The sequence below is a fragment of the Rhinopithecus roxellana genome, chromosome 5 (assembly GCF_007565055.1).
Source record: "Rhinopithecus roxellana isolate Shanxi Qingling chromosome 5, ASM756505v1, whole genome shotgun sequence".
Classification (NCBI taxonomy): Eukaryota; Metazoa; Chordata; class Mammalia; order Primates; family Cercopithecidae; genus Rhinopithecus; species Rhinopithecus roxellana.
Window position 1 is genome coordinate 122,531,375 of NC_044553.1, and position 21,292 is coordinate 122,552,666.

Below are 21,292 nucleotides of genomic sequence, written 5' to 3' on the forward strand. Positions count from 1 at the left end.
CATTCCAATAGGAATGACAGACACCAAGGTATAAACGTGTGTAGGTCAGACAGAAACAAACAGGATTAAAGAAACAAAAAATGAAACTAGGCATATAATTTTCAAACTGCAGAATACCAAAGCAAAAAAAAAAAAAAAAAAGACAGAAAAAGTGAAAATCTTGAAAAAAGCTGAACTGGGGTGTGGGTGCAGTGGCTTGCCTATAGAGAAAATAGGACAAGAAGCACAGGGAATTTCTCATCAGAAACCACACAAGCAAGAAAAGAGTGGAGTGAGATATTTAAAGGTTTGAAAGACAAAAAATAACCAACTAAGAATTTGTATCTAGAAAAATTATTCTTAAAAACTGAAGGAGAAATAAAGACTTGCTGAGTTAATTCACCATCAGACCTGTCCTTCAAGAAATGTTAAAAGAGTTTCTCCAGACAGAAGGAAGATGATGTAGGTCAGAAACTTGGATCTACATTAAGAAAGGAAGTGTTGGAGAAGTAATAAATGGAGGTAAAATTAAATCTTTTACTTTTATTTTCATTAACAATTTAAAAGATAACTTCTTATTTAAAACAACAATAGTAACAGGTCATTGTAGCATATGGATAAGAGAAAAGACTAACAGCAATGCTACGAGGAATGGGACAGAGGATTGGGAACACACTCTTATAAGATACCTACAATACATGTGAAACAATACCATGATTTGAAGGTAGACACACATTAGTAAAACAAGAAAATCTATATTAGAAACTCTAGGCTGGGCACAATGGCTCAGACCTGTAATCCCAGCACTTTGGGAGGCCAAGACAGGCAGATTGCTTGAGGTAACGAGTTTGAGACCAGCCTGGGCAACATGGTGAAATCCTGTTTCTACAAAAATTGCAAAAATTAGCTGGACATGGTAAGCACCTGTAGTGCCAGCTGCTCAGGGAGCTGAGCTGGGCGGATGGCTTGAGCCCAGAAGGCAGAGGTTGCAGTGAGCCAAGATGGCACCACTGCACTCCAGCCTAGGCAATACAGCCAGACTTTGTGTTTAAAAACAACAACAACAACAACAACAACAACAACAACAACAACAACAACAAAGCAAAGAAAAAAGAAACCCTAGAATGGCCACTAAAAAATTATTTTAAAAGTATAATTTATACTTTTTAAGAGAAGATAAAATGGAACCATACAAAATGCCCAATTAAAATCAGAGAACACAGAAAAAGCCGCCACGGGCAACTAATAGGAAACAGTTACAAATACGATTGATATTAATGCAAACAGATCAACAATTATGTTAAATGTGAATGGTCTAAACATACCAATTAAAAGACAGAGATTGCTAGAGTCCATAACAAAACAAGACCCCACTATATCTTGTTGATATTAAATACAAAGTATCTGCTTGGTTAAAAGTAAAGGGATGGAGAAAGACATACCATGCTAACCCTGATCAAAAGAAAACTCGAGTAGCTACATTAATTTCAGATAAATGGGACTTGAGTAAAAGGAAAATTATCAGAGATGTAGGGGGAGGGGTAGGTAAGAAACTCATAATCATAAAGGGGCTAATTATCCAAGGATACATAATAACCCTAAATATGCATGTGCCTAACAATAAAATGTCAAAATATGTGAGGAAAAAATGATAAACCTGAAAGAAAAAATGGTCCAATCCACTGTCACATGATACTTCAACATTTCTCTATCCATGATTGATAAGATCACATAGGCAAAAAATCAGGAAGAATGTAATTGACCTAAACAGCATGATCAACTTTATTTAATTGATATTTGTAGATCTAGCAAGAGCACAATACACATTCTTCTCAAGTTGGCATGGAATAATCACCAACATTGGCCACATTCTGCTCTAATCAAATTAAAGAAAATAGAAATTATACAAAGCATGTCTTCATACCACAATGGAAGTAACCTAGAAATCAAGAACAGAATGATAGCTGGAAAGTCCCAAATTATTGGAAACTAAACAACATATTTTAAATAACATTTGGGTCAAAGAAGAATCTCAAGAATAACTAAAAACATTGATCTAAATAAAAATTAAAATACAACTTTTCTAAATTTGTGGGATGCAGTAAAAGCAGGGACATTTATAGCAGTAATTGCATACATTTGAAAAGAAGAAAAATCTAAAATCAACAACCTAACTTGTCACCTTGGATAACAGAGAAAGAAGTGCAATTTTAGCCTAAAACAAGAAGAACAAAAAGGAATAATAAAAATTAGATAATGAAATTGAAAATAGAAAACAATGGAAAAAATCAATAAAGCAAACACTGAAAAGATGATTAAAATTAATAAACTGATGCAAGTTAACTAAGAAAAAAAGACATTGGACATAGTTTGCCAATATCAAAAAATAAGAGCATCATCTCTACTAATTTCATAGATATTAAAAGAATAATAAAGGTTTATGATGAGCAACTCTACACCCACAATATTTAGATAAAATATTTAGATAAATATTTTTTGAATAGATAAAAAGGACCAATTCCTTGAACGATACAACTACATTTTACACAAAAGCAAATAGATCACCTACTAGCTCTGTATCTACGAAGACAAAGAATCAATAATTAATAAAGTTTCAAAAAAAAACACCAGATTCAGATGGTTTCACCAGGGAATTTTACCAAACATTTATGGAAGAAATGATATAGGTTCTTTACAATTTCTTACAGAAAATACAAGTAAATATTACTTCTTAACTCATTTTATGAGACCAACATTACCTGCATACCAAAATAAAATAAAGACATTACAAAAAAGAAAACTATAACCAAATATTTCTCATGAACATTGATGCAAAAGTCATCAACAAAATATTAGCATATTGAATACAACGGTGTATACAAACAATTATACACCATGCCCAAGTAGAATGTGGCCCAAGAACGCAAGGCTGGTTCCTTGAAAATCAATTGAAAATCAATCAGTGTAACCCATCATATCAACAAGCGAAAGAAAATAAAATCACATGACTCTATCAATAGATGCAGAAAAAGAGTTTGGCAAAATCCAACATCCATTCATGATAAAAACTCTGCAAACTAGGAATAGGGAGAACTGCCTAATCTTGATAAAGAACTAAAAACATCCTACTGCTAACATGGTATTTAGTGGTAAGAAACTGGGTACTTCCCCTAAATTCAGGACAGGACTCTTAAGAGAATGAAAAGACACGCTTCCACTGGCAGAAAATATTTGCAAAACACGTATCAGATCAAGTACTTCTATCCAAAATACACAAAGGACTCTTAAGAAAGAGAAAACAACCATATTTCCATAAGAAAACAACCTATTTTTTTTAATGGGCAAAAGACGTGAACAAACATCTCACCAACGAAGATATACACATGCATACGAAAAGTTGCTCCACATAATTTTTCATTAGAAAATTGAAAATTAACAATGATATAGCACTATATGCCTAGTAGAATGTCTAAAATATAGATGATAGAGATAGATAGATAGATAGATAGATAGATAGATAGATAGATAGATAGAGATAGCCAATATCAAGTGCTGGTGATGATGAAGGAAAAGGATTCATATTTGCTGATGGTTATAAAAATACTATAGCCACTCTAGAAAACTGTTTGATTCTTATAAAGTTAAACAAATTTACCATAAGATCTAGCAATTTCACTCCTAGATATTTAGCCAACTAATTTAAAAACTTTTGTCCAAACAAAATACTGCATGCAAATGTTTATAGAATGTTTATTCACAGTCGCCAAAAACTGGAAACCACCCAAATATTCTCCAGTGGGTGACTAGATAAACAAAATGTGGTACAAATAATGAGACTCTCCTCAACAATAAAAAGGACTATTACTATACACAGTAACATGGATGAATCTCCAAGGCATAATGATGAGGGAATAAAGTCAGTTTCAAAATGTTACATATTGCATAATTCCATGTATACGACACATTCACAAAGACAAAACCTTAGCAACTGGAGAACCTATCAGTGGTTACCTAAAAGTTAGGGATGGGGGCGTGGTTATAAAAGGGCAAAACTATGGAGTTCTTTATTGTGCTAGTGGTTACATGAATCCAAACAAGGTTTCAAGATTACAGGATTACATATCAAAAAACCAATTTACTGAATATTAATTTTTAAAGTGAAATAAATTATCAAACACTATTAAACATATGCAATGTTTAAAGTGAAGCAAGAAGTCCTAAACTAAAAGTAAAATAATTATTGTTTAGAAGTACACCAGGATGGTATGGGTCATCTGCGATATAACGTCCTGTTTGGGATAAGGAGGCGCGGCTACATCTAGAGCGTGACGTGAGAAGGGCCCAGAGCAGCGAGCAGGTCTTGGCATCAGGGAGGGGAACCATCTGAAGGGGTGGCGTGAAAAAGTCTTTAGAGGAAGGCAAAAAATGGGAAAAGGTCAGAGAACCTCTTTGGGAGGTAAAAGGACCAGCTTTGGATTAGGCGTGATGCACAGGCCCCAGGGCAGGGCGTGGAAACTGCAGCCTGGACAGTCTGGGTGGGAGAAAGTTTGGGATGTTTAGGAAGGAATGGTGCGCCAGCCAGGGGGAAGAAACGAGATAGGTGGCCGCAGACGGCTCGAGTCAGGCAGCAGGAAAAGGCAGGCTGTTTAAGCAGCGTTTCCTGCAGTCCAGGCAGAGAGCGCAGAAGGGGGCACCCCGAGGGGCAAGCGTGGGAGAGCCAGAACGGGCGCGCGGGCGCGGGCGCGAGGGCGCTGTGCGTCCTCCCGGGGCTCGCGGCCGCGAGCACGCGCTCTCCGTGCCCGGCCCCGGCGGTGCGGGGGCGGGGCACAGGGCGCGGCGCGCGCACGTTCGCGCGGGGCTGGGGCGGGGCGTGAACGCGACCGGTGACGTCGGGGGAGGGCGCGCGCCGGGAGGCTGCAGGCGGAGCCGGGAGGCGGGCGCTGCGCGCGGCCGCGGGCGGAGCGGAGGGGCGCGAGGGGCGGAGCGGAGCGCGGGAGGAGGCGGAGGAGGAGAGGCCACAGGGACCGCGAGCGGCAGCTGGGGAGGGGGCTGCGGAGCCCGAGCGCGAGCAAAACAGCTGATCTGGTTTTCCTTTAAAGCGAGAGAAAATGGAAGTCGGGTAGCAGCGACTGCGGCGCTGCGGGCTGGTGGAGCGGAGCGGCTCGGCGCTGCAGGTAAGACGGCGCTGGCCGCGGTGCTGCCGGCGGGCGCCGGGGCCGGGCCCGCGGACCGGGCAGGTGCGCTGTCCCGGCGCGGGGCCGGCACCGGCTCCTTCCCGAGCTCTGTGGCGAGGCAGGTGGGCGTTGAGGCCGGGCCACCGCGGGGCCGGGGCGCGGGGACGCGGGGGTCGCGGGCCCCGGCTGGGCTCGCCGGCGCGTCTGCATTGCGGGCTCCGCTCTGGACCCCGCGGGTTCCGGGGCCACGGGCTCCGGCCCGGCGTGGCGCGCCTCTCTGGGGCAGGGCGCGGCGCTCCGGCTGGGTCGGGGCTGCTGTCTCCGCTCAGCCCTTTGGCTGTCCGCACTGGAACGTGATGCCAGGCGTGGGGCGACCGGCCCCTCGGTCCGTGCGCGCGCGTCGGGGGTCCCGCGGCTCTGGCAGACGGCCGGGCAGGGCCCGGCCCAGAGCAGCGCGCGAGGCCGCTCGCCGGGCAGCGGAGCTGTGGCTGCGTGGGCCCCCGCGGCCCCGCGCACCGCCGTCCCGCTCGCTCTGCTGGGTCTCGCTGGACAGTAGGCAAACCATTAATGCAATTTGGCTGTGAACCCAGAGGCCTTCCCTAATATCTCCTCACTGGAGGGGAAAAAATTGCATCTGCGGTGCTTTAAGTGCTCCTTTAAATTTGGGAGATGTCAGTGATGTCATCATTAACTAAAACTTTCCTTCATTGGACACAACCGCTCAAGTGTACCCTCCTCCCGCCCGGTGAAGCTATTGCAGCCCTTTCAGAATCTCTGTAATAAAATGGATTTGCCTCTGCTCTGTAAACTCAGCTACCTCACACAAGTGCAAATGACTTTTATTTCTGTCTATTGAATGGAGAATGAATAGATTTAAGAGTAGCTGAAGGGAAACTTGTGAGACCCCGATCAGGGAATCCCTTCATCCACAGCACAAGGATCCAGGGGAAAGTCATGTATGACATGCACATGGTTACCGCCGGGTGAGAGCTTGGTAAATGAAAGTGAGCTGTAAGAGGAACAATTTTTAAAAATATTATGGGGCGGATAATGTGTCCAGGAAAAGGTTGACAGCGGGACCTAAATCTTTACAGGTCTTAATTGCTTCAGGAAAATCTGCAGGTGTCCTCCTTCACCATCGTCCTCCTCCAGGGTGTGCCCGGGAGAAGCCTGCCCTGGGCAAAGGCGGAGAGGCAGGTTCACTAGGGTCCTCTCAGCAGCTGTGTGTCCCACCACCTTCAAAGGCCTCTTCAAGAGCCAAAGAGGGTTCAGGAGAACAGAGGTAGATCTGAAGGGCACTCTCAGGTCTAGATAAACATGCCCCGCTAAATGGGATCAACACTTCGTTATTTTATTGTGCGTATGCCATTAGTACCCATTCTTATGGGAACAAAACTAAGCAAGTTCCCAAGAAAATCTGAGTATCTACTTAAGCCTGTCATATCGAAAGGATATCCAATAAGGGACAAATGTATTGACATTTTCATATTTAATAATTAATGACAACTCCCAATTGGTTAAAATAAGTATGCCTTAAATTATTACTGTGATTGTATTGGGTCTGTAAGGAATTTAATAGCATATGCCACGCAAAAGTTGGAACCTGGTTAGAACTTCGATCTTTTGAACCCTGTATTGGTGTGAAAAGAATGGGAGAACAGTGGTTACTTAGGCCTTTAGTGTTTAGGGTGATAATGGGTGGAAGTCACCGCTTTACAAAGTATTGCCACATGCAGGTCTCACCTGGGCCTGTATCATAGGTGGCAGGTGTTCCCTTAGAAAGTAACTCCTGAGGCCCCCTGGCTTGGTGGAGAAGGAGAGGGGACGCCTTTCTCTGAGCAAGTGTGTGTAATTCTTGGCCTCTGACCTCCTGATGGTGCCGCATTTATTCCCAATGGTGTGCCTCAGTGAGATGAGAAACTGGCTCCAAATGAGCTGCTTTTGGATGATGCTGTTCCCGCTGTCTGTAGTTGCTTTAGAGCTCAACTCTTGAGTTGTGGCAGAGATTCTTCTTTACAATGTCCTCAGTAGTATGAAGATTGGTTTTTAAGGGTCTGGATTGCAAACTGTGAAAATGGAGTCTGTGAAACCAATCTGGCCCCGTATCCATCTTTTTGTTTTTCACCTGTAGACTCGTGAAAATATTCACCACGTTTATGGTGTAACTCACTGTAGCACTTGTAAAACTTCAAATGCAAGTGTTTCCACTAAACGTTTAGGTATGGGTCACTTATTTCCCTAAAACATTTTAAAACATCCGCTTTAAAGCCTCTTCATCCCCCCTTGTATCTTTAGAGTACTTAAACTTGGGAGCTGTCAGTGATCTCCCAAAAGAGATCACCGTCACATCTTCCGTTTCTAAGAAGTCAAAATTGCCCTGATTTTCTTTCTGTTCCCTCTGGGATCTTAAGGTCATTTATTCATGCCTTAGGCCCACAGAAGAAAGGTTGAATCAGCTCTTGTGGGCCAGCAGGGGGCGTGCTAAAACGCGGCTTGGCAGGCGTGTGTCAGAGCCACCTTGGGAGTGGGTCGCCAAGTTGAGGTGGGTGCGTGTGTGTGCGCTGGTGTGGTCCGCCCCCGGTTCCCCCCACCCCTCCCGCTCCGCTCCCGTATGCCTGTCTCCCAAGAGATGGAAACTTAAGAAAGGATTGGGGGCACATACTTGAATGACCACAGGTTGTGGAGTCTGGAATGTAGGCCTCCCTAGCAGAGAAATTGCTTCAGTGGCTCCGTGTCTTTGGAAGGTGGCTCTTAGCACACTTTGAGTCTCACCGACTGAGTGCTTTGTCAGACTGCGGACGTGAGAGTGTTAGTTTGGAGAGGAGAAAGTTGACTTCAGTGAACTACAGGCTGGTGTCCTGGTCAGGGCGTGAATGTGCCAGCCAGGGCAACGCGTGGAAATCCTCTCCTGCACACCCTTGATGTTTGCTCCTGGCTTTGACTCCCGATTGACTTAAGCCCTGGGACTTTGTGTGGTGGTACTTCCTAGAGGGGCCTATTTGACCCCTTGCCCTGGATTATAGGTGGCAGGTGTCCACTTAGGAAGTAACTCCTGTGGCCCCCAAGCCTGGTGGAGGAGGGAAGGGGCACCTTGCTCTGAGCAAGCTGTGTGCAAGTCATGGCCTCTGACCTCCTAGTGGTGCCGTATTTATTTCCATGATGTGCCTAAATGAGATGAGAAGGGCTTTTGGCCTTAAAATTTCTCTGATGAAAAACATTTCATTACTGTGCTTTTATTTTTCCCTAGAAAATGAAAACAAGAAAAAAAAAGGCAACTATGCTTTTTCACTTAAAATGTGCTTACTCTGATTTTAAGTGTGTGCCAGGTTATTCAACCACATGTTCCCTGGGAGGCTTTTCCTCACAGCGATTGAGCTCAGAGAGGCCAGCTTGTGCTCCAGGGCCATCTTGGTGAGTTGGGATTGGTGTTCCCCATGCTTAGATGGTCATTGCAGCATCTGCGTGTGTTACTGAAGACCAAAGACTCCTCTCTTCTCCTGAGGTTCTCATGGAGCCCCCATGCAAAAGGGAACATCACATTTTAAAAGGAAATACGTTTCATAGATGCCCTGCTAGAGAACGAGTCCAGCGCTATGACTGGGCATTTCTTTATGCTTCTCATTCCATTGAAATTGCGTGGAAAACTGAACTATTGATTTCAAGAGGGCAAATGGGAATGACATGTTTTTCAGCTTTAGTGAACCAGGCTTTTCACCTTGATTAAACACTGTAAATGGTTAAAGGGGAAGTGCCACTAGATGTAAAATAGGTGATGCCAAATCCCTTTAGAAGCTGTTCATTCTTGAGGACAAAATGGGAATAAAATATGCTGGTTCTTTTCTGTAACGTATTTAATGTGAAAATATTTTACCCTTGAACCTTGGAAAAAGAATTTTATTTGCCCATTGGTAGACTGCCATGTCTCCCAAAAAGTTTGTGTGTGAGACCAAGAATAAGATGGCCTTAACACAGATGCCACAAGGGGGGAACCGCCTTCGTCACACTTTTGGAATGGCAGTTCTTCATCATTCATAGTAACAGACGGGAGAAGTGGTTTAAAAATAAGTGTTTAAAAAGCTGAAATGGAGAGAAGGGCTGGACGCTGCCTTATTACTTGCCTGTGTTGTGGAGGCGTGTTTAGCTGGCTGGTTTGCACACAGCATTTCTGGACCAGGAAGTGGGGGAGTATAGACTAGGATTGGGAGGGAGTGGGCCATGCAGCAGCTGCAGCTGGCCAAGGCCTGGCCCGTCATGCTCTAGGCTCCTCGTGGCAAAGGGAAAGAGTTAGCCTCCCATGCATCTAAAGCCTTACTTGGTAAAACTGTGTGATTCCACAAAACCCCAGTCCTTGCTATTACCGATTTCTGCTCTACAGCATTTCACATTCTGAGAAGTCAAGTACACATTAATGCTAATACAGGTTTTAAATACATCTGTCTTAGTTAAGTAGGTAAGTCTAAAGTAAATTCATTTTGTAGGATTGAAGGATTTTGAGTTTCTCCTTCCAAGGAAATATTTTCTATTTGAGCATAGTTTATTCTTAACCTAGTTTTCCTTATAAATATAATGGAAATTTGATGTCTGAATGAATATACATGAGTAGGATGCACTATTGACTTTTATGAAACATAAAATTAGACCTTTGAAATTCATTTCCTTGTCTGTTCAGCATTTCATTTGTTTTATTAGATTACTGTTAAGTTTCACATGGTGCTGGGGATTGGTGTGAACAGACCATACACCCATCCCTCTGTGAGATTAGATTAAGTTTCTCAGTTACTGAGACAAAGGTTTAGGAGCTCACTCAAGAGGAGGTGGCTGCCTGGAGTGAGAGCAGACATCTGTCTGTGGTGCAGACGGGTTGAACTTTGCTACCTCTGAGAAGACCCCAGTTTTCCTGCCCGCAGGGCTAACACACCCTTCAAATAATTTACCCAAATAATCTCTGTACTCACATTTTAGGAACTTTCTGTGAATTAAGTTCTCTGAGTTTTTACAGTAAGCTCAGGGCTAGCCTGTCATGTCTTTGTTGCAGAAGAGATCACAAAATGCACAGTGTCCTGGGACTCAGCACGTCCTCCTCCCCCAGATCACCTTACATCATCCCTGAAGTCCATGCAATACCCTTTTATCTTGGGGGTCTAAAACCCATACCATGGTTACAGCCCATTTTCTCAAAATTCCTCTAATGATGATTTGAGGTTTCAAGAAAACCTGTGCTATTGTAGTGTGGGCAACACATTTGCATGTATAATTTTTCATGCCTTTTACAAAAATTGCTTGACATCTAAGAGGTACATAGTTAACTTTTTCTTTTTGAAATGTATGAATTGGAGTATTTGTTTTGACTGTCTTTTAAATAATATACCATCTCTTGAGAGAATCATCACTGAACAGTAAAAATAAATGAGACATGCTTCCAGTTCACTTGAATTTGATGACCAGTTATGTGACCTTGGGCACAGCCCCAGGTGGGGCCACAAGGGCAGAATATCTCTCGGGCCATCCTGTAGGCTTTAGGGTAGAACGGATGAGTGAGTGTATACCATGGGTTCTTAAGTTCTAGATTGATAAGTTGTTCAATAAAAGGAATTGGAGACAGTATTTGTCTCACTTCCCATTAGCCCAGTTTCTATCCTTTGACGGTTGATGTAGTTATAGTTTGCACTTGTAACCAAGGCATTGCTTACATGAACTTGCTTTGACTTGTGTGTGTGTGTGTGTGTGTGTGTGTGTGTGTGTGTAGGAAGAAGGAGGCGTGGGTAACAAGAATGGAGGGGCTTCTATGGCTTGGGGATTCTTGTAGTTAAAAGTCATTAGCCATGATATGATTTGGCTGTATCCCCACCCAAATCTCAACTTGAATTGTATCTCCCAGAATTCCCATGTGTTGTGGGAGGGACCCAGAGGGAGGTAATTGAATCATGGGGCTGGTCTTTCTCGTGCTAGTCTCATGATAGTGAATAAGTCTCACAAGATCTGATGCATTTATCAGGGGTTTCTGCTTTTGCTTCCTCTTCATTTTCCTCTTGCCGCCACCGTGCAAGAAGTGCCTTTTGCTCCCCGCCATAATTCTGAGGTCTTCCTGGCCATGTGGAACTGTAAGTCCAAGTAAACCTCTTTTTGTTCCCAGTTTCAGGTATGTCTTTATCAGCAGGGTGAAAACAAACTAATACAGTAAATTGGTACCAGTAGAGTGGGGTGTTGCTGAAAAGATACCCCAAAAAATGTGGGAGTGACTTTGGAACTGGGTAACAGCCAGAGGTTGGAACGGTTTGGAGGGGTCAGAAGAAGACAGGAAAATGTGGGAAAGTTTGGAATCTCCTAGAGACTTGTTGAATGGCTTTGACAAAAATGCTGATAGCAATGTGGACAGTAAGGTCCAGGCTGAGGTGGTCTCAGATAGAGATGAAGAACTTGTTGGGAACTGGAGCAAAGGTGACTCTCGTTATGTTTTAGCAAAGAGACTGGTGGTGTTTTGCCTCTGCCCTAGAGATTTTTGGAACTTTGAACTTGAGAGAGATGATTTAGGGTATCTGGCAGAAGAAACTTCTAAGCACCAAAACATTCAAAGGGTGACTTAGATGCTGTTAAAAGCATTTCATTTTAAAAGGGAAAGAGAGCATAAAAGTGTGGAAAATTTGTAGCCTAACAATGCAGTAGAAAAGAGAACTCCATTTTTTGATGAGAAATTTAATCCAGCCTCAGAAATTTGCATAAGTTGCAAGAATCCTAATGTTAAACACCAATACCATGGGGAAAATGTCTCCAGTCTACATCGGAGACCTTCATAACAGCCCCTCTGGAGAACAGGTCTGGAGGCCCAGGAGGAAAAAGTGGTTTCACAGACTGGGCTCAGGGTGTCTGAGCTGCACAGCCTACCCTGTGTCCCAGCTGCTCCATGTGTGGCCAAAAGGGACCAACATAGAGCTCAGGCTGTGGCTTCAGAGGGTGGAAGTCCCAAGCCTTGGCAGCTTCCAGGTGCTGTTGAGCCTGTGGGTACACAGAAGTCAAGAATTAAGTTTTGGGAACCACCACCTGGATTTCAGAAGATGTATGGAAATGCCTGGATGCCCAGGTAAAAGTTTGCTGCAGGGGTGGGGCCTTCATGGAGAACCTCTGTTATGGCAGTGCAGAAGGGAAATATGGGGTCAGAGCCCCCACACAGAGTCCCTGCTGGGGTACTGCCTGGTGGAGCTATGAGAAGAGGGCCACCGTCTTCCAGACCCCAGAATGGTAGATCCACCAACAGTTTGCACCGTGCACCTGGAAAAGCCACAGACACTCAACACCAACCCCTAAAAGCAGCCAGGAGGGAGGCTGTACCCTGCAAAGCCACAGGGGTGGAGCTGCCCAAGACCATGGGCATCCATCTCTATCATCAGCCTGACCTGGATATGAGACCTGGAGTCAAAGGAGATCATTTTGGAGCTTTAAGATTTGACTGCCCTGCTGGATTTTGTACTTGCCTGGGCCCTGTAACCCCTTTGCTTTGGCCAATTTCTCCCAGTTTGGAATGGCTGTATTACCCAATACCTGTACCCCCCATTGTATCTAGAAAGTAACTAGCTCGCTTTTGATTTTACAGGCTCATAGGCAGAAGGGAATTTTCTTTGTCTCAGATGAGACTTTGGACTGTGGATTTTTAAGTTAATTCTGAAATGAGTTAAAACTTTCGGGGACTGTTGGGAAGGCACAGTTGGTTTTGAAATGTGAAGACATGAAATTTGGAGGGGGCCAGGGGCATATTGATATGGTTTGTCTGTGTTCTCACCCAAATCTCAACTTGAATTGTGTCTCCCAGAATTCTCACATGTTGTGGGAGGGACCTAGGGGGAGGTAATTGAATCATGGGGGCTGGTCTTTCCTGTGCTAGTCTCGTTATAATGAGTAAGTCTCATGAGATCTGATGGGTTTATCAGGGGTTTTCGCTTTTGCTTGTTCTTTATTTTTCTCTTGCCACCGCCATGTAAGAAGTGCCCTTCACCTCCCACCATGATTCTGAGGCCTACCCAGCCATGTGGAACTGTAAGTGCAATTAAACCTCTTTTTCGTCCCAGTTTCAGGTAGTGTCTTTATCAGTCGTGTGAAAATGAGCTAATACAAGCCAGCTCTGTTAAGCAATGCTAAGTGAAGTTCCTCTCAATCAGAGTAGATAGCGAGCTCCCGGGAAGCTGGTTACGTCTCTTGTACCTCAGGTGCTGCTGCGTATGACAATAGCAGGCATGCAAGGGCTAATTGGGCAGGATCGTTGCAGAACATACTTCCTTATCCTTGGGGATGATGAAAGATTAGTCCTTTACATGAAAAACTAGGGGATGGGGGGAGAGGAAAAAGAATAACATTCCAAAGGTAGAGTCCCGTGAGTAGATTTCAGGGAGGATTGTGGGCAGTGACTGTGACCTGAGGTCCTGCCAGAGAGGGTGGTCTTGGCATTTTCCCCTGGGGGAGGCATGACCCCAGGCTAGGGTCTGCAGTGTCACCCCCACCCTAAGTACATTCCCTTGCAGAGCCTAGAGCTGCTGCCAGAGCATGTCCTTGGCTGTGAGACCACCGGCCTTTTTTTGCCATTGGTGTTGACTGCCATGGTGAAGGACACAGGGGTCTCTGCCATCTGTGGGATGACATGGGCCCCCAAGGAAGGATGTGGGTCCTTTGCAAGTGCAGCATTAGATTATTAGATTGAGTGAAAACTCTCTGGTTGTCTGTTTAACTCGGCATAGTGGGTCTGCAGCTATTGAGTAGGCACATTGAAAGGCTGCACTTAACCCCTTGGAAACATGTCCTAGAATTGCAAGGATGGGTTGCAGTTCACCCCCAAATCTCTTGATTATTCTCTCTACCTTGTCTGAGGTGTTGAATGTGAACTCAGCCCTTGGGTCCACGTGGTTATAAGTGCCCACTGACTCTGGGTTCTCAGATGTGGCAGCATGCAGCCAGTTGTGACATCCCTCCGGGGTCCTCTGCCTGTACTGGAAGAGGTAGACAAGGTTTCTCCTACCAAAACTGACTTATTCCATTTACAGTCTGGCAAGCAGTATGTTCAGAAATGCATCATCAGAAAAGGTGCTTCCTCCTAGATGAGGAGTGGATACAGGTGAGCCAGCCCACTGCTTAGCATGTATGGTTTATTAGAAGATCGGTGTGTGGTTGCATTCACATTAGACTCCTTCCATGCCCATTGACTAGTGACTAGAGAACCTGGTCCAGGCTGGGGAAAGAGAGTGCCCACAGCCTAGAGGAGGACTCCTTCTTGCTTGGATCCTCACTCTGGGGATATTCTCTAGGTCCTAACCGAACATGTGAAATGAAGAACCATAGCTGCCTACTCTGATATCCCTTTCAACTCCATGATTCTGTACAAAATTAATTCCCTGGTTCTCCCAAAGTGCTGACTGATCAAGGGGAAGGGAAGCCCTGCTCAATGCTGTGAGGGAACAGGTAGAGGGAACAGATAGGAAAAATTAGGTGTCTTTTAAAAATATTTATCTCTGGCCAGGTGCGGTGGCTCACGCCTGTAATCCCAGCACTTTGGGAGGCCGAGGCAGGCAGATCATGAGGTCAGGAGATCGAGACCATCCTGCCTAACATGGTGAAACCCCATCTCTATTAAAAATTAAAAGAAAAAGTAGCCGGGCGCGGTGGTGGGTGCCTGTAGTCCCAGCTACTTGGGAGGCTGAGGCAAGAGAATGGCGTGAACCCAGGAGGCGGAGCTTGCAGTGAGCCTAGATGGCGCCACTGCACTCCAGCCTGGGTGACAGAGTGAGAGTCCGTCTCAAAAAAAAAAAAGAAAAACATATATATATATATATGTATCTCCACTTCTGGGGTGGAGGAGAATACTGAGCATTTGAATAAGTATTTATGATTAGAAATGAGTTGTGTGGACATTGTTCCTCCCTCTGACTCTTAAGCCCTTGAGGAGAAGTTCATGCATTATTTCTCGTTACATCTCTGAGGCACCTTGTTCAGAACAGTCTCTGCATTCATGTTTGTTAAATGCATATAGTAGCCCTATGGGAATTAAAATTAGAAATTTAATTACTCTTCCTCGAATTGCTTAGCTCCCATGAGTTCAGAAGCGTTGCAGTTGGGAAAGTTGCTTATATAAAATTTGAAACATTTCATACTTAAGCTTGCAGTTCAGTGGCATGCAAAATTGTGTTTACTTGGGTTGCAAATAAACAAAAACCAGATAATTTACTGGTTAGTTGTAATGGGACTTGCTTGTCGTACAGCAGAGTGAGAGTTCAAAGAAGAATTATGGTTTCAGATTTTCCGTTCCATAGATTTTTAAGAATGAAATAAATTAGATGTACTACCTTGAAAATGTTAGTGATAGAAAAGAGAAAATGGAAGGTCACATGAATATGTCATGTTTGAAACAATCCTTAAGGAAAAAAGAAAATTCATAATGGAAGAAAAGACATGATCAATTAAGATGATTGATTACATTAACTTTGTATATTAAAAAATGGTGGCAAATCCTAAACTTCAAATTCTCTTAATATCTCCCCCAGAAAGGAAGATACCACTGCCAGGCCTGTGTCACTGCTGGGTACATGCTCAGAGCTGTGGCTGTCCTGGCTCTCTGAAGGGCCCAGGCCAGGGATCCTCCACTTCCCACTGAAATGACGTGGGTACTTTAAAAATCTTAATGTCTGGGCACTTCCCCAAGAGGTTCTGATATCAGCAACTGAGCCACAGCCTTGGAACCCTCTGGGACTTTTATAAAAGCCCCTATTGATTCTGGATTTGAGAACCACTAGCTTCAAGGAAGTTCTTGTAACTTTAGAAATGCAGGGAGACAGGTCCAGGACAAACAGGAAGGACCATGAGTTCTTCTCTTCTTCTATATTATCCCACAAGGGGGAAAGAAAGTTGGTTTCCTTAAAGCAGAAAATTGAAAGACATCTGCAAGATGAACTGGTAGAATGTTTACTATTTGATCAAATGATGGTTTTATATCACTTAACTGAATATATAGCTGGCTTACAAATGTTTATGTTCACAAGATCTGTTGTATAACATGGTGGCTAAATTAATAACAATGTATTATAGACTTGACAATTGCTAAGAGTAGAGTTTAAGTGTTTTTACCATAAAAAGTAATAAGCATGTGAGGTAATGCATACATTAATTAGCTCTATTTAGCCCTTCCACGTACAACATGATGTGTTGTACACCAAAATATAAACAACAAAAACACACAGTTTTGTCAAGTTAAAAAATAAACAACAACAAAAAAATAGTTTTGTTATGAAAACAAACAATGGTAACATGTACAGCCATGCAGAGGGAAATCGAACAGTTTGCCAGGTTTGTTAACTTGCGTACAGTATATCATCAAGTCTTTACCGTTTTATAGTGCTTTGCAGTTTGCAGAATACTTTTGTGTAGATTATCTTATTTGATCTTCCCAATAACTCTGTTGTCAGGAGGGAATTTGTTCCCATTCTACTGGTGAGGAGACTGAGGATGGCAGTCTGTGGTCTTCCACAGTGGTCAGTGTGGCCAGCACACTTGGGATGGCCCTGTCTTCAGGTCCCATGTGACTGCCCCCTCACCTGGTGATGGTTGGTCTGGTGGACTCCACCACTGCCTCCCTGACATTTTAGTGACGTCTGTGGGAGGCTGAAACAAAGACATTCATGTGAGGCTGACTCTGCCCGAGGCTAGCACAGCGGCCAGCCCAGTGAATGGTGGGGCTGGCTGGGTTGGTGGTGTGCACTGGGATGGGGATGTGAGCCAAGACAGGGAACCTGGCCATTGTTCTTGTTATGTTTGCCTCATTCTCCTGCGTTTCTAGCCTTGCCGTCTTCTGTGGCAGCAGCATCTGTATAGCATTATCCATCTGTGCGAGCAAATACCTGCTTTCCCTCCTTAATAGTGTTTTCCTTGAACTAGTCTTTGTGCCCTTAACTATTCCCGCTGCCCTGTCCAGCAAAGTTGGGTCCCATCCCTCTGTACCTGGACATTTGGCAAATGCACAGTGGCTGAGCTGCTGCCTCTTCCTCTGGTCTCTATTTTCTCTGTCTAGGATTTCCCCTTTGTAGATGGGTCTTTGAACGAAGCCTTCACGCTAGCCACGCTGCACAGCAAGAGGCGTTGGACCTCGGGGCGAAGGCACTCAGGCCTCCCTCAACATCTTGACTATGACTACTCTGGTCAGTGGCTGTGGTCCACCTCAGTCTCCTTGCCACCCTTGCCCTCTGGCTACCTGCCACACCTGTCTTATGGGCTCTCTCCTTGCTCCAAGAGGTCTTCAGTGGGCTGCTGGGGACTTTTGACCTCACCTTTCTGCCCCTGAGCAATACTCCTTATCACCTGCGCCCTTGTTATTTTATCTTGGAGGGAGAATAAGGTCTGCCCTTTCCGGGAAGACAACAGTGCCACAACACAGTGATGTACATACTTTTGTCCCCAAGATGTTGAGTGAGAAACCATGCTTTCTGCATAAAGTACTACTGGGAATTTTTTATTTTAAGTAATTAACCTTACCTTGTCGATTTTCTTTTTCCCTTTCAGTGTTCTTTCTCTTGCAAAAGTTGCCCAAGAAGGAACTAAACTACTGCACGTATTATAATAAGGAGAGGGCGCATGGTTCAGTGCTGCAGTCTCAGCAGAAAAACCCTTTTTCAGAATTGAAAGTCCAAAGTAGACATTGCTAAGAAAAAGTGAGCTATCAAGTGGCAATACCTTTCATGGTCCAGGATATGCCCAGCACAGCAGAGCGAGGGAAAGCCAAGTGTTGAAGTACGTGGGGGCAGTCTGGAGTCACATGTAGTCCCCGCCCTGGAGCATGTGCTGTGTATGTCACACTCTTCCTAACACTGAGGGGCCCTGCACAGCCCACGCTGACTGCCCAGTGGCTTGCATTTGCTCTGTCTGTACACTCCCCCTGGGTCCCAGGCTTCTCCCAGGACAGTTTGCCATCCCTATGTGATTTCCTTTCCTGAGTGTGTAAGGGGGAGGGCGTAGGAACCCACGTGCCGGCAGAGGGGACTGCGAGTGCCCAGGCCAGGCCTGGGTGAGAATGAGACACTCCCAGCCCCAGGCCCCCACTGGGTTTGCTTTTCATTCGTGCTGCCTTCTACTGGGAGGCCCATGGCTAAGGCAGTTCAGCTACCAGCTCTAGTGTCCCTGTATGTGACATCTGCCTTACAGGTGACAGCAGGTCCCAGGTGCTACTGTGGGCTCTGGTTGGCTATTTTTCTAGCCCTTCTTCCTTCAAGACAGAGCACAAACTGTCTGGGTGCATTAATTTTTTTCTTCAGGGCTGGGTCAAGTTTGGGCCCAGGAAGTGGATCTAAGATCTGTTCTATCCATTGCCTGGGAGCTGAGGGGCCTTGAGGAAGGGTCTCACTGCTTTGAGCCTCTATTTCCATGTTGTGGAATGAGGGTAAGACTAGGTACCTTGCAGGATTGTTCTTGTAGTATTATTGTTATGAGGACAACAGAAGGATGGTTGGCGTTTGCCGGCTGTCAACTATTAGAGAAAGGTCACCTGGAAAAAGAGAGGGGCTCAGTGGTCAGGGGCTGGCCCAGTGACAGCGCTCTGTCCGGCAAGCCCCTTCTCCACTGGCTTCTGTGATGCTCCCAGCTGCGAAAGAGCTCAGAGCCAGAAATGACAATCTGGACCCTTTGGGCAGACGTCAGAATTTCCTTGCGTTCTTTCCTTTTTAGGGAGCATACCAAAGGATTGTTCAAACCTTTGTCCGCTGTGCGTCATCACTTTAATTTTTACATAGGTTGTAGATGAGTTTAATTAACATGTGTGGTGAGGAGAGGTTGAGAAGAAGCCGGTCCTGAGTGAGCTCCACTTTGCCCATGGCGTTTTTATTTATTTTTATTTTTTATTTTTTATTTTTTTTTTGAGACAGAGTCTCGCTCTGTCGCCCAGGCTGCAGTGTAGTGGCCGGATCTCAGCTCACTGCAAGCTCCGCCTCCCGGGTTTACGCCATTCTCTCGCCTCAGCCTCCCGAGTAGCTGGGACTACAGGCGCCTGCCATCTCGCCCGGCTAATTTTTTTTGTATTTTTTTAGTAGAGACAGGGTTTCACCGTGTTAGCCAGGATGGTCTCGATCTCCTGACCTCGTGATCCGCCCGTCTCGGCCTCCCAAAGTGCTGGGATTACAGGCTTGAGCCACCGCGCCCGGCCGCCCATGGCGTTTTGAGTATAACCATCTGTTTGGGGGAAACTTTGTGAAACATGTTCCATAAAACATACTGACATCTACAAAGATCAAACTAATACAGAGCTTCTCAAACCCCAAACTCTCAGCACCTTGCTCCTCTCTGTGTGTATAGCAAGGCAGAGGGTGTACATTGCTCTGTAAAAATTGAGTCATACTAGTTTTTACTCTTTCCTTTGCTTAGTTATTTATTTTTCATGAAAAAAATCTAATATTTGCACAGGTTAAAATAATAAGTTCAACAAAACAAAACAAGAGCATACGGTAAAATGGGGGTCATTTTCTTCCCTCAATCCCCATGCCTTTCCCAAGGGGCATTACTACTAATTGCTCCTTGTGCATCTTTCTAGAAATAGTCTGTGGATATCCAAGACTATTAAACACATAAGAACATACGTAGAATACTTGTTGGAGATTATTCCATTTTTAGTCTATAATACATGCTATTTTAACTAAAAAAGTATTCAGTTAAATTATATTTTTATTTAGTGATTAAAGACTTGCTGAATTTACATGTCTTATTTGTTGGAGCATAAAAGTTTCTAAAAGTTCCCTTTCTTGGTTTGGGTAGGCCAGCCTGGAGTTACCCTTTACGTAGCAGCCCCTCCCAGGCATAGCTCCTATAGCAGAGCCGACTGGTGTGCAGGAAGTAATGTCCCCCGACCACTCAGCTTATAGCCATGTGGGTTAGCTGAGTGCCCAGGAACAAGAGATGGATTTGAGGAGCAGCTATAGCCTCCATTCAATCCCTGTAAAATTAGGGGAAAACTGTGAAATACCTGTTTGCTTATTATTGCTGTTTATTAACGTTGCATTTACTGTGTATTTAGGGTTGGCATCTGCTCACTCGGGTTGAAAGATTACTAAATTTGCATATCAGTGCTTCCTTTTGCTCCACCCATTTCCCTATTTTGTTACTTACGCTATAACTTTTTACATTAGCAAGGCAGTATAACATTGGTCATCTCTTAGGTAAGGATTCTTTTTTTTCTATTTGTTTTTTTGATTGTCTGGAGTTCATTGTATAGTTTGTTTAATCCCTGGCTCTGTTTTCCTCCTTTCTTGTTCTCTTCTCACATGGCTCATGGCACCCGCACACTTGAAGAATTCTTGCAAGCTTGAAAATATCTCTTGCCTGATTATAAAGGTCTTGAGTTGCATAATTTCCTTTAAAACTATATAGAGATATTTCTCCTGTCTTTTAGCACAGTTATGGAGAAATTTGAAATCAGCCTGTTTTTGCCTAGAGGTTCACGTGATTCTTTTAATTCAGTTAATTTACTTGAATGTTTCTGGATGCTGATATTGTTGTATCACTGTATTCTAAACTAAGCACAGTAAACCCTTGTAATTGATAGAGATGAGTCAGTTTATTTCAGAAGTTTTCTTGTATTATATCTCTGACCTTTTTTCTGTTAACAATTCAATAATGTTAATTATATGCACATTGTTTCTTTTGTCTTATGTTTGTCATCTCTTTGATAAAGTTGATGTTTCATATTCTCCTCCATTTCATTTGTTTGTCTCTTGGGTTGATTGCCCTTATTCTATTATTAATTTGCATCTAATGTGGTTTTCATCCCTATTCCATTTATTTTAATTTTTATTTCTTCATTTCTTTTCCATGCCCTGATTCTCTTTTTGTTGGTTTATGATCTCTTCTTTGTTCTTCTTTTTTTTTTTTTTTTTTTTTTTTTTCCTTTTTAGGAGAGTGTGGTAGGCAGGATAACAACCCCTCAAGGATGTCAGTATCCTAATCCCGAAAACCTGTGAATATGTTACCATGCCTGGCAAATTGGCACTGAAAAATGAAATAAAGTTGAGCATGGAATTAAGGTGGCTAGTCAGCTGACTTTAAAATAGGGAGACTATTCTGGATTGTCTGCATAGGCACAATATAATCAGTAGGGTCTTTCTTAAAAGTGGAAGGAGGGAGGCAGAGAG

General features: G+C 44.0%; 1 protein-coding gene across 1 annotated transcript in view; it reads left to right on the forward strand.

The window, feature by feature from the left end:
• Positions 1–4,986: 4,986 nt before the first annotated feature.
• The window catches only part of OTUD7A (OTU deubiquitinase 7A), a 373,673-nt gene continuing 357,367 nt past the window's right edge, over positions 4,987–21,292 (forward strand). Inside the window, exon 1 of the mRNA XM_030931684.1 lies at positions 4,987–5,153. The gene's annotated coding sequence lies outside the window, so the exon portion shown is untranslated. The remainder of the gene's footprint in view (positions 5,154–21,292) is intronic.